The sequence below is a fragment of the Triticum dicoccoides genome, chromosome 3A, assembly GCF_002162155.2.
Source record: "Triticum dicoccoides isolate Atlit2015 ecotype Zavitan chromosome 3A, WEW_v2.0, whole genome shotgun sequence".
Classification (NCBI taxonomy): domain Eukaryota; kingdom Viridiplantae; phylum Streptophyta; class Magnoliopsida; order Poales; family Poaceae; genus Triticum; species Triticum dicoccoides.
The window spans coordinates 607,330,354-607,343,818 of NC_041384.1; positions in this window are offsets into that span (position 1 = coordinate 607,330,354).

Genomic DNA, 13,465 nt, shown 5'->3' on the forward strand with positions numbered 1-13,465 from the left:
ATCAATCCAGTAGGAGGCTATGCGTGAGTCCCTCGTACCTGCACAAAACAAATAAATCCTCGCAACCAACGCGAATAGGAGTTGTCAATCCCTACACGACCACTTACAAGAGTGAGATCTGATAGATATGATAAGATAATATTTTTGGTATTTTTGTGATAAATATGTGATGACCCACAAGTATAGGGGATCTATCGTAGTCCTTTCGATAAGTAAGAGTGTCGAACCCAACGAGGAGCAGAAGGAAATGATAAACGGTTTTCAGCAAGGTATTCTCTGCAAGTACTGAAAGAAGTGGTAACAAATAGTTTTGTGATGAGATAATTTGTAATGAGCAACAAGTAACAAAAGTAAATAAAGTGCAGCAAGGTGGCCCAATCCTTTTTGTAGCAAAGGACATGCCTGGACAAACTCTTATATAAGGAAAAGCGCTCCCGAAGACACATGGGAATATCGTCAAGCTAGTTTTCATCACGTTCATATGATTCACGTTCGATACTTTGATAATTTAACATGTGGGTGGACGGGTGCTTGGGTGCTGTTCTTACTTGAACAAGCATCCCGCTTATGATTAACCTCTATTGCAAGCATCCGCAACTACAACAAAAGTATTAAGGTAAACCTAACCATAGCATGAAACATATGGATCCAAATCAGCCCCTTACGAAGCAACGCATAAACTAGGGTTTAAGCTTCTGTCACTCTAGCAACCCATCATCTACTTATTACTTCCCAATGCCTTCCTCTAGGCCCAAATAATGGTGAAGTGTTATGTAGTCGATGTTCACATAACACCACTAGAGGCTAGACAACATACATCTCATCAAAATATCGAACGAATACCAAATTCACATGACTACTAATAGCAAGACTTCTCCCTTGTCCTCAGGAACAAACGTAACTACTCACAAAGCATATTCATGTTCATAATCAGAGGGGTATTAATATGCATAAAGGATCTGAACATATGATCTTCCACCAATTAAACCAACTAGCATCAACTACGAGGAGTAATTTACAGTACTAGCAACCTACTAGCACCAATCCCGGACTTGGCGATAAGAATTGGATACAAGAGATGAACTAGGGTTTTGAGATGAGATGGTGCTGATGAAGATGTTGATGGAGATTGCCCTCTCCCGATGAGAGGAGCGTTGGTGATGACGATGGCGATGATTTCCCCCTCCGGGAGGGAAATTTCCCCGGCAGAACAGCTATGTCGGAGCTCTAGATTGGATTCGCCAAGGTTCCGCCTCGTGGCGGCGGAGTTTCGTCCTGAAAAGTTGCTTCTTCTTTTTTTCTCGATGAAAGACTTCATATAGGAGAAGATGGTCATCGGAGAGCCACCAGGGGGCCCACGAGGTAGGGGGCACGCCCTAGGGGGGGGCCCCACCCTCATGAGCAGGGTGTTGGCCCCCCGGCCTTCCTCTTTGGTGAGGATTTTTCATTATTTATTATAAGGTGTTCCGTGGAGTTTCAGGACTTTTGGAGTTGTGCAGAATAGGTCTCTAATATTTGCTCCTTTTCCAGCCCAGAATTCTAGCTGTCGGCATTCTCCCTCCTTATGTAAACCTTGTAAAATAAGAGAGAATAGCCATAAGTATTGTGACATAATGTGAAATAATAGCCCATAATGCAATAAATATCGATATAAAAGTATGATGCAAAATGGACGTATCAACTCCCCCAAGCTTAGACCTCGCTTGTCCTCAAGCGAAAAGCCGAAATCGAAAAATATGTCCACATGTTTAGAGATGAAGGTGTCGATAAAAATAAAATACGGACATGAGGGCATCATGATCATTCTTAGAACAACAACTTATATAATTCTTGTCATATGATCTCTAATGTTCAAGTGATGATCTATTCACAATACAAAAGTATGAATCAGAAACCTTATTGAGAACCAACAAATTATAACCTTAGTCATTGAAACAATTGCAATTTATCATAACATCAGAAAGAGTCTATGTCAGAGCTAAAAAACAAGTCCACATACTCAACTATCATCTAGTCCTTCATAATTGCTAACACTCGCGCAATACTTGTGGTTACGGAGTTTTAATCGGACACAGAGAAAAATAGGGGCTTATAGTTTCGCCCCACAACCTTTTACCTCAAGGGTAATGTCAACAATAATAACTCATGCTCCCCTACATCCAATTAGATATTCTATCAGGATCTTTCCAACACATCGGGCTTGCCAAAGGGTAAAATGTAAAAAGGAAAGGTGAAGATCACCATGACACTTGCATAAGGTAGAAGATAATAATAAAAGATAGGCCCTTCGCAGAGGGAAGCAGAGGTTGCCATGCGCTTTTATGGTTGGATGCACAAAATCTTAATGCGAAATAACGTCACTTTATATTGCCCCTTGTGATATGAACCTTTATTATGCAGTCCGTCGCTTTTATTACTTCCACATCACAAGATCGTATAAAGCTTATTTCTCCCACACCAATCAATCATACATATTTAGAGAGCAATTTTTATTGCTTTGCACCGATGACAACTTGCTTGAAGGATCTTATTCAATCCATAGGTAGATATGGTGGACTCTCATGGCAAAACTGGTTTAAGGGTATTTGGAAGCACAAGTAGTATCTCTACTTGGTGCTGAGAATTTGGCTAGCATGAGGGGGAAAGGCAAGCTCAACATGTTGGATGATCTGTGACTGTTGGAAATATGCCCTAGAGGCAATAATAAAAGGAGTATTATTATATTTCCTTGTTCATGATAATTGTCTTTTATTCATGCTATAATTGTGTTATCCGGAAATTGTAATACATGTGTGAATGCATAGACACCAACATGTCCCTAGTAAGCCTCTAGTTGACTAGCTCGTTGATCAACAGATAGTCATGGTTTCCTGACTATGGACATTGGATGTCATTGATAACGAGATCACATCATTAGGAGAATGATGTGATGGACAAGACCCAATCCTAAACATAGCACAAGATCGTATAGTTCGTTTGCTAGAGTTTTTCCAATGTCAAGTATCTTTTCCTTAGACCATGAGATCGTGTAATTCCCGGATACCGTAGGAGTGCTTTGGGTGTACCAAACGTCACAACGTAACTGGGTGACTATAAAGGTATACTACGGGTATCTCCGAAAGTGTCTGTTGGGTTGACATGGATCAAGACTGGGATTTGTCACTCCATATGATGGAGAGGTATCTCTGGGCCCACTCGGTAATGCATCATCATAATGAGCTCAAAGTGACCAAGTGTCTGGTCACGGGATCATGCATTACGGTACGAGTAAAGTGACTTGCTGGTAACGAGATTGAATGAGGTATTGGGATACCGACGATCGAATCTCGGGCAAGTAACGTACCGATCGACAAAGGGAATTGTATATGGGGTTGCTTGAATCCTCGACATCGTGGTTCATCCGAGGAGATCATCGAGGAGCATGTGGGAGCCAACATGGGTATCCAGATCCCGCTGTTGGTTATTGACCGGAGAGTCGTCTCGGTCATGTCTACATGTCTCCCGAACCCGTAGGGTCTACACACTTAAGGTTCGTTGACGCTAGGGTTGTAGAGATATGAGTATGCAGTAACCCGAAAGTTTTTCGGAGTCCCGGATGAGATCCTGGACATCACGAGGAGTTCCGGAATGGTCCGGAGGTGAAGAATTATATATAGGAAGTGCAGTTTCGGCCATCGGGAGAGTTTCGGGGGTCAACGGTATTGTACCGGGACCATCGGAAGGGTCCCGGGGGTCCACCGGGTGGGGCCACCCATCCCGGAGGGCCCCATGGGCTGAAGTGGGGAGGAAACCAGCCCATAGTGGGCTGGTGCGCCCCCCTTGGGCCCCCCATGCGCCTAGGGTTGGGAACCCTAGGGGAGGGGGCGCCTCCACTTGCCTTGGGGGGCACTCCACCCCCTTGGCCGCCGCCCCCCTAGGAGATCCCATCTCCTAGGGACGGCGCACCCCCTAGGGGGCCTATATAAAGGGGAGGGGGGAGGGAGGGCAGCCGCACCCCTGAAGTCTTGGCGCCTCCCTCTCCCCTGCTACACCTCTCTCTCTCGCAGAAACTCGGCGAAGCCCTGCTGCGGTGACTGCTGCATCCACCACCACACCGTCGTGCTGCTGGATCTTCATCAACCTCTCCTTTCCCCTTTCTGGATCAAGAAGGAGGAGACGTCATGCTGACCGTACGTGTGTTGAACGCGGAGGTGCCGTCCGTTTGGCGCTAGGATCTTCGGTGATTTGGATCACGACGAGTACGACTCCCTCATCCCCGTTCTATTGAACGCTTCCGCGCGCGATCTACAAGGGTATGTAGATGCACTCTCCTCTCGTTGCTAGTTGACTCCATAGATTGATCTTGGTGAAAACGTAGGATTTTTTTGTTTTCTGCGACGTTCCCCAACAGTGGCATCATGAGCTAGGTCTATGCGTAGTTCTCTTTGCACGAGTAGAACACAATTTGTTGTGGGCGTAGATGTTGTCAACTTTCTTGCCGCTACTAGTCTTATTTTTCTTTAGCGGTATTGTGGGATGAAGCGGCCCGGACCAACCTTACACGTACGCTTACGTGAGACCGGTTCCACCGACTAACATGCACTAGTTGCATAAGGTGGCTGGCGGGTGTCTGTCTCTCCCACTTTAGTTGGAGCGGATTCGACGAAAAGGGTCCTTATGAAGGGTAAATAGAAGTTGACAAATCACGTTGTGGCTTTAACGTAGGTAAGAAAACGTTCTTGCTAGAACCCTCTTGCAGCCACGTAAAACTTGCAACAACAATTAGAGGACGTCTAACTTGTTTTTGCAGCAAGTGTTTTGTGATGTGATATGGCCAAAGTTGTGATGAATGATGAATGATATATGTGATGTATGAGATCATGTTCTTGTAATAGGAATCACGACTTGCATGTCAATGAGTACGACAACCGGCAGGAGCCATAGGAGTTGTCTTTATTTTTTGTATGACCTGCTGTCATTGAGAAACGCCATGTAAATTACTTTACTTTATTGCTAAACGTGTTAGCCATAGTAGTAGAAGTAATAGTTGGTGAGCAACTTCATGGAGACACGATGATGGAGATCATGATGATGGAGATCATGGTGTCATGCCGGTGACAAGATGATCATGGAGCCCCAAGATGGAGATCACAGGAGCTATATGATATTGGCCATATCATGTCACTATTATTTGATTGCATGAGATGTTTATCATGTTTTTGCATCTTGTTTACTTAGAACGACGGTAGTAAATAAGATGATCCCTCATAATAATTTCAAGAAAGTGTTCCCCCTAACTGTGCACCGTTGCGACAGTTCGTTGTTTCGAAGCACCACGTGATGATCGGGTGTGATAGATTCCAACGTTCACATACAACGGGTGTAAGACAGATTTACACATGCAAACACTTAGGTTGACTCGACGAGCCTAGCATGTACAGACATGGCCTCGGAACACAGAAGACCGAAAGGTCGAGCATGAGTCGTATAGAAGATACGATCAACATGAAAATGTTCACCGATGTTGACTAGTCCGTCTCACGTGATGATCGGACACGACCTAGTTAACTCGGATCATGTTATACTTAGATGACTGGAGGGATGTCTATCTGAGTGGGAGTTCATTGAATAATTTGATTAGATGAACTTAATTATCATGAACTTAGTCTAAAATATTTACAACATGTCTTGTAGATCAAGTGGCCAACGTTGTCCTCAACTTCAACGCGTTCCTAGAGAAAACCAAGCTAAAATACGATGGCATCAACTATACGGACTGGGTCCGGAACCTGAGGATCATCCTCATAGCTGCCAAGAAAGATTATGTCCTACAAGCACCGCTAGGTGAAGCACCTACTCTCCCTGCAGAACAAGACGTTATGAACGCTTGGCATACACGTACTGATGATTACTCCCTCGTTCAGTGCAGCATGCTTTACAGCTTAGAACCGGGGCTCCAAAAGCGTTTTGAGAGACACGGAGCATATGAGATGTTCGAAGAGCTGAAAATGGTTTTTCAAGCTCATGCCCGGGTCGAGAGATATGAAGTCTCCGACAAGTTCTTCAGTTGTAAGATGGAGGAAAACAATTCTGTCAGTGAGCACATACTCACTATGTCTGGGTTACATAACCGCTTGACTCAGCTGGGAGTTAATCTCCCGGATGACGCGGTCATTGACAGAATCCTTCAGTCGCTACCACCGAGCTACAAGAGCTTTGTGATGAACTTCAATATGCAGGGGATGGAAAAGACCATTCCTGAAGTATTTGCAATGCTGAAATCAGCAGAGGTAGAAGTCAAAAAGGAACATCAAGTGTTGATGGTGAATAAAACCACTAAGTTCAAGAAAGGCAAGGGTAAGAAGAACTTCAAGAAGGACGGCAAGGGAGTTGCCGCACCCAGTAAGCAAGCTGCCGGGAAGAAGCCAAAGAATGGAACCAAGCCCAAGACTGAGTGCTTTTATTGCAAGGGAAGTGGTCACTGGAAGCGGAACTGCCCCAAATACTTAGCGGACAAGAAGGCCGGCATCACGAAAGGTATATGTGATATACATGTAATTGATGTGTACCTTACTAGTACTCGTAGTAGCTCCTGGGTATTTGATACCGGTGCAGTTGCTCACATTTGTAACTCAAAGCAGGAACTGCAGAATAACCGGAGACTGGCGAAGGACGAGGTGACGATGCGCGTCGAGAATGGTTCCAAGGTCGATGTGATCGCCGTCGGCACGCTACCTCTACATTTACCTATGGGATTAGTTTTAAACCTCAATAATTGTTATTTAGTGCTAGCTTTGAGCATGAACATTGTATCAAGATCTCGTTTAATACGAGATGGCTACTCATTTAAATCCGAGAATAATGGTTGTTCTTTTTATATGAGAAATATGTTTTATGGTCATGCTCCGATGATGAATGGTTTATTCTTAATGAATCTCGAGCGTAATGCTACACATATTCATAGTGTGAATACCAAAAGATATAAGGTTGATAATGATAGTCCCACAACTTGTGGCACTGCCGCCTTGGTCACATAGGTGTCAAACGCATGAAGAAGCTCCATGCAGATGGACTTTTAGAGTCTCTTGATTATGAATAATTTGACACGTGCGAACCATGCCTCATGGGTAAAATGACCAAGACTCCATTCTTAGGAACAATGGAGCGAGCAACCAACTTATTGGAAATCATACATACTAATGTGTGCGGTCCAATGAGTGTTGAGGCTCGCGGTGGCTATCGTTATGTTCTCACCCTCACTGATGACTTGAGTAGATATGGGTATGTCTACTTAATGAAACACAAGTCTAAGACCTTTGAAAAGTTCAAGGAATTTCAGAGTGAGGTTGAGAATCAACGTGACAAGAAAATCAAGTTCTTGCGATCAGATCGTGGGGGAGAATACTTGAGTCACGAATTTGGCACACACTTAAGAAAATGTGGAATAGTTTTACAACTCACGCCGCCTGGAACACCTCAGCGTAATGGTGTGTCCGAACGTCGTAATCGCACTCTATTAGATATAGTGCGATCTATGATGTCTCTTACCGATTTACCGCTATGATTTTGGGGCTATGCTTTAGATACTGCCGCATTCACTTTAAATAGGGCTCCGTCTAAATCCATTGAGACGACACTGTATGAATTATGGTTTGGGAAGAAACCTAAGCTGTCGTTTCTAAAAGTTTGGGGATGCGATGCTTATGTCAAGAAACTTCAACCTGAAAAGCTCGAACCCAAGTCGGAAAAATGCGTCTTCATAGGATACCCTAAAGAAACTATTGGGTATACCTTCTACCTCAGATCCGAAGGCAAGATCTTTGTTGCCAAGAATGGATCCTTTCTAGAGAAAGAGTTTCTCTCGAAAGAAGTAAGTGGGAGGAAAGTAGAACTTGATGAAGTATTACCTCTTGAACCGAAAAGTGGCGCAACTCAAGAAAATGTTCCTGAGGTGCCTGCACCGACTAGAGAGGAAGTTAATGATGATGATCATGAAACTTCAGATCAAGTTTCTACTGAACTTCATAGGTTCACAAGGACACGTTCCGCACCAGAGTGGTACGGTAACCCTGTCTTGGAAATCATGTTGTTAGACAACGGTGATCCTTCGAACTATGAAGAAGCGATGGCGGGCCCAGATTCTGACAAATGGCTGGAAGCCATGAAATCCGAGATAGGATCCATGTATGAAAACGAAGTATGGACTTTGACTGACTTGCTCGTTGAGCGGCGAGCCATAGAAAATAAATGGATCTTTAAGAAGAAGACAGACGCGGATGGTAATGTGACCATCTATAAAGCTCGGCTTGTCGCTAAGGGTTATCGACAAGTTCAAGGGGTTGACTACGATGAGACTTTCTCACCCGTAGCGAAGCTGAAGTCCGTCCGAATCATGTTAGCAATTGCCGCATTGTATGATTATGAGATATGGAAAATGGACGTCAAAACGACATTCCTTAATGGTTTCCTTAAGGAAGAATTGTATATGATGCAGCCGGAAGGTTTTGTCGATCCTAAGAATGCTGACAAGGTGTGCAAGCTCTAACGCTCGATTTATGGGCTAGTGCAAGCATCTCGGTGTTGGAACATTCGCTTGGATGAGATGATCAAAGCGTTTGGGTTTATGCAGACTTATGGAGAAGCTTGCGTTTACAAGAAAGTGAGTGGGAGCTCTGTTGGATTTTCTCATATTATATGTAGATGACATACTTTTGATGGGAAATGATATAGAACTTTTGGACAGCATTAAGGCCTACTTGAATAAGAGTTTTTCAATGAAGGACCTTGGAGAAGCTGCTTATATATTAGGCATCAAGATCTATAGAGATAGATCAAGACGCCTCATAGGTCTTTCACAAAGCACATACCTTGATAAGATATTGAAGAAGTTCAATATGGATCAGTCTAAGAAGGGGTTCTTGCCTGTGTTGCAAGGTGTGAAATTGAGCTCAGCTCAATGTCCGACCACGGCAGAAGATATAGAAGAGATGAGTGTCATCCCCTATGCCTCAGCCATAGGGTCTATTATGTATGCCATGCTGTGTACCAGGCCTGATGTAAACCTTGCCGTAAGTTTGGTAGGAAGGTACCAAAGTAATCCCGACAAGGAACACTGGACAGCGATCAAGAATATCCTGAAGTACCTGAAAAGGACTAAGGACATGTTTCTCGTTTATGGAGGTGACGAAGAGCTCGTCGTAAAGGGTTACGTCGACGCTAGCTTCGACACAGATCTGGATGACTCTAAGTCACAAACCGGATACGTGTATATGTTGAATGGTGGATCAGTAAGCTGGTGCAGCTGCAAGCAGAGCGTCGTGGCGGGATCTACATGTGAAGCGGAGTACATGGCAGCCTCGGAGGCAGCGCATGAAGCAATTTGGGTGAAGGAGTTCATCACCGACCTAGGAGTCATACCCAATGCGTCGGGGCCGATCAAACTCTTATGTGACAACACTGGAGCTATTGCACTTGCCAAGGAGCCCAGGTTTCACAAGAAGACCAGGCACATCAAGCGTCGCTTCAACTCCATTCGTGAAAATGTTCAAGATGGAGACATAGATATTTGTAAAGTACGTACGGATCTGAATGTCGCAGATCCGTTGACTAAACCTCTCCCTAGGGCAAAACATGATCAACACCAGTACTCTATGGGTGTTCGATTCATCACAATGTAACTAGATTATTGACTCTAGTGCAAGTGGGAGACTGTTGGAAATATGCCCTAGAGGCAATAATAAAAGGATTATTATTATATTTCCTTGTTCATGATAATTGTCTTTTATTCATGCTATAATTGTGTTATCCGGAAATTGTAATACATGTGTGAATGCATAGACACCAACATGTCCCTAGTAAGCCTCTAGTTGACTAGCTCGTTGATCAACATATAGTCATGGTTTCCTGACTATGGACATTGGATGTCATTGATAACGAGATCACATCATTAGGAGAATGATGTGATGGACAAGACCCAATCCTAAACATAGCACAAGATCGTATAGTTCGTTTGCTAGAGTTTTTCCAATGTCAAGTATCTTTTCCTTAGACCATGAGATCGTGTAATTCCCGGATACCGTAGGAGTGCTTTGGGTGTACCAAACGTCACAACGTAACTGGGTGACTATAAAGGTATACTACGGGTATCTCCGAAAGTGTCTGTTGGGTTGACATGGATCAAGACTGGGATTTGTCACTCCATATGATGGAGAGGTATCTCTGGGCCCACTCGGTAATGCATCATCATAATGAGCTCAAAGTGACCAAGTGTCTGGTCACGGGATCATGCATTATGGTACGAGTAAAGTGACTTGCTGGTAACGAGATTGAATGAGGTATTGGGATACCGACGATCGAATCTCGGGCAAGTAACGTACCGATCGACAAAGGGAATTGTATATGGGGTTGCTTGAATCCTCGACATCGTGGTTCATCCGAGGAGATCATCGAGGAGCATGTGGGAGCCAACATGGGTATTCAGATCCCGCTGTTGGTTATTGACCGAAGAGTCGTCTCGGTCATGTCTACATGTCTCCCGAACCCGTAGGGTCTACACACTTAAGGTTCATTGACGCTAGGGTTGTAGAGATATGAGTATGCAGTAACCCGAAAGTTTTTGGAGTCCCGGATGAGATCCCGGACATCACGAGGAGTTCCGGAATGGTCCGGAGGTGAAGAATTATATATAGGAAGTGCAGTTTCGGCCATCGGGAGAGTTTCGGGGGTCAACGGTATTGTACCGGGACCATCGGAAGGGTCCCGGGGGTCCACCGGGTGGGGCCACCCATCCCGGAGGGCCCCATGGGCTGAAGTGGGGAGGAAACCAGCCCATAGTGGGCTGGTGCGCCCCCCTTGGGCCCTCATGCGCCTAGGGTTGGGAACCCTAGGGGAGGGGGCGCCTCCACTTGCCTTGGGGGGCACTCCACCCCCTTGGCCGCCGCCCCCCTAGGAGATCCCATCTCCTAGGGCCGGCGCACCCCCTAGGGGGCCTATATAAGGGGGGAGGGAGAGAGGGCAGCCGCACCCCTGAAGTCTTGGCGCCTCCCTCTCCCCTGCTACACCTCTCCCTCTCGCAGAAACTCGGCGAAGCCCTGCTGCGGTGACTGCTGCATCCACTAGCACGCTGTCATGCTGCTGGATCTTCATCAACCTCTCCTTCCCCCTTGCTAGATCAAGAAGGAGGAGACGTCACGCTGACCGTACGTGTGTTGAACGCGGAGGTGCCGTCCATTCGGCGCTAGGATCTTCAGTGATTTGGATCACGACGAGTACGACTCCCTCATCCCCGTTCTCTTGAACACTTCCGCGCGCGATCTACAAGGGTATGTAGATGCACTCTCCTCTCGTTGCTAGTTGACTCCATAGATTGATCTTGGTGAAAATGTAGGAATTTTTTTTGTTTTCTGCAATGTTCCCCAACAGTGACAACATACTTTATCTCAGATATAAGAAAACATAACCCATTACATTGTCTTCCTTGTCCAACATCAACTCTTTAGCATGTCATATTTTGATGAGTGCTCCCAATCATAAAATATGTCAATAATAGTATATTTATATGTGAAACCTCTCTTTCCTTATTACTTCTTATTAATTGCAACGATGACCAAAGCTATGTGTGCCAACTCCCAACAACTTTTAATCATCACACTCTTTCTATGTAAAGTCATTACTATCAATAAGATCAATATGAACTTTTGTTTCTTTCTATTCTTTTTCTCTTTTCTTTTATTCACCCAAGATCATAGCAAGAAAATCAAGCCCTTAGCTCAACACTAATCTTTATTATATAGCTCACGGACTCGATTACATAGAGAGATCATAAAGCAAAACTTAAAACTAGATCATGCCATAAACTTTATTCTACTAGATCAAAATACTACCAAAAGGATCAAACTAAGAAAAACGGTAAAGATAAAAGTGATGGTGATACGATACTGGGGCACCTCCCCCAAGCTTGGCAGTTGCCAAGGGGAGTGCCCATACCAGATACTCAATTCTTCTTTGTTGGTGGAGACGGTGGTGATTTTGTTGATGGCGTAGGCTTCTTCCTTAATTTGCGCTTGAGGACAGAATTTTGGTCCCTTAGGTCCTCGATCTCCTACTCCAAGCTCAATATCTTTTTGCATAGTTCCTGCTTCTTTTCCAGCAAGAGGCGAAAAGGGATAAACTCGATCTTAGGTTTCTTTACCCTATCCGGGAGGCTTGACTTTTTGAACTCCACATGCATGTGTTGGAAATATGCCCTAGAGACAATAATAAAAGTATTATTATATTTCCTTGTTCATGATAATTGTCTTTTATTCATGCTATAACTATATTATCCGGAAATCGTAATACACGTGTGAATACATAGACCACAATATGTCCCTAGTGAGCCTCTAGTTGACTAGCTCGTTGTGATCAACAGATAGTCATGGTTTCCTGGCTATGGACATTGGATGTCGTTGATAACGGGATCACATCATTAGGAGAATGATGTGATGGACAAGACCCAATCCTAAGCCTAGCACAAAGATCGTGTAGTTCGTTTGCTAGAGCTTTGCCAATGTCAAGTATCTCTTCCTTTGACCATGAGAGCGTGTAACTCCTGGATACCGTAGGAGTGCTTTGGGTGTATCAAACGTCACAACGTAACTGGGTGACTATAAAGGTGCACTACAGGTATCTCTGAAAGTATCTATTGTTTTATGCGGATCGAGACTGGGATTTGTCACTCCGTGTAAACGGAGAGGTATCTCTGGGCCCACTCGGTAGGACATCATCATAATGTGCACAATGTGACCAAGGGGTTGATCACGGGATGATGTGTTACGGAACGAGTAAAGAGACTTGCCGGTAACGAGATTGAACAAGGTATCGGTATACCGACGATCGAATCTCGGGCAAGTAAAATACCGCTAGACAAAGGGAATTGTATACGGGATTGATTGAGTCCTTGACATCGTGGTTCATCCGATGAGATCATCGTGGAACATGTGGGAGCCAACATGGGTATCCAGATCCCGCTGTTGGTTATTGACCGGAGAACATCTCGGTCATGACTACATGTCTCCCGAACCCGTAGGGTCTACACACTTAAGGTTCGATGACGCTAGGGTTATAAAGGAAGTTTGTATGTGGTTACCGAATGTTGTTCGGAGTCCCGGATGAGATCCCGGACGTCACGAGGAGTTCCGGAATGGTCCGGAGGTAAAGATTTATATATAGGAAGTCCTGTTTCGGCCATCGGGACAAGTTTCGGGGTCATCGGTATTGTACCGGGACCACCGGAAGGGTCCCGGGGGCCCACCGGGTGGGGCCACCTGCCCCGTGTTGGAAATATGCCCTAGAGGCAATAATAAATTGATTATTATTATATTTCCTTGTTCATGATAATCGTTTATTATCCATGCTAGAATTGTATTGATAGGAAACTCAGATACATGTGTGGATACATAGACAACACCATGTCCCTAGTAAGCCTCTAGTTGACTAGCTCGTTGAT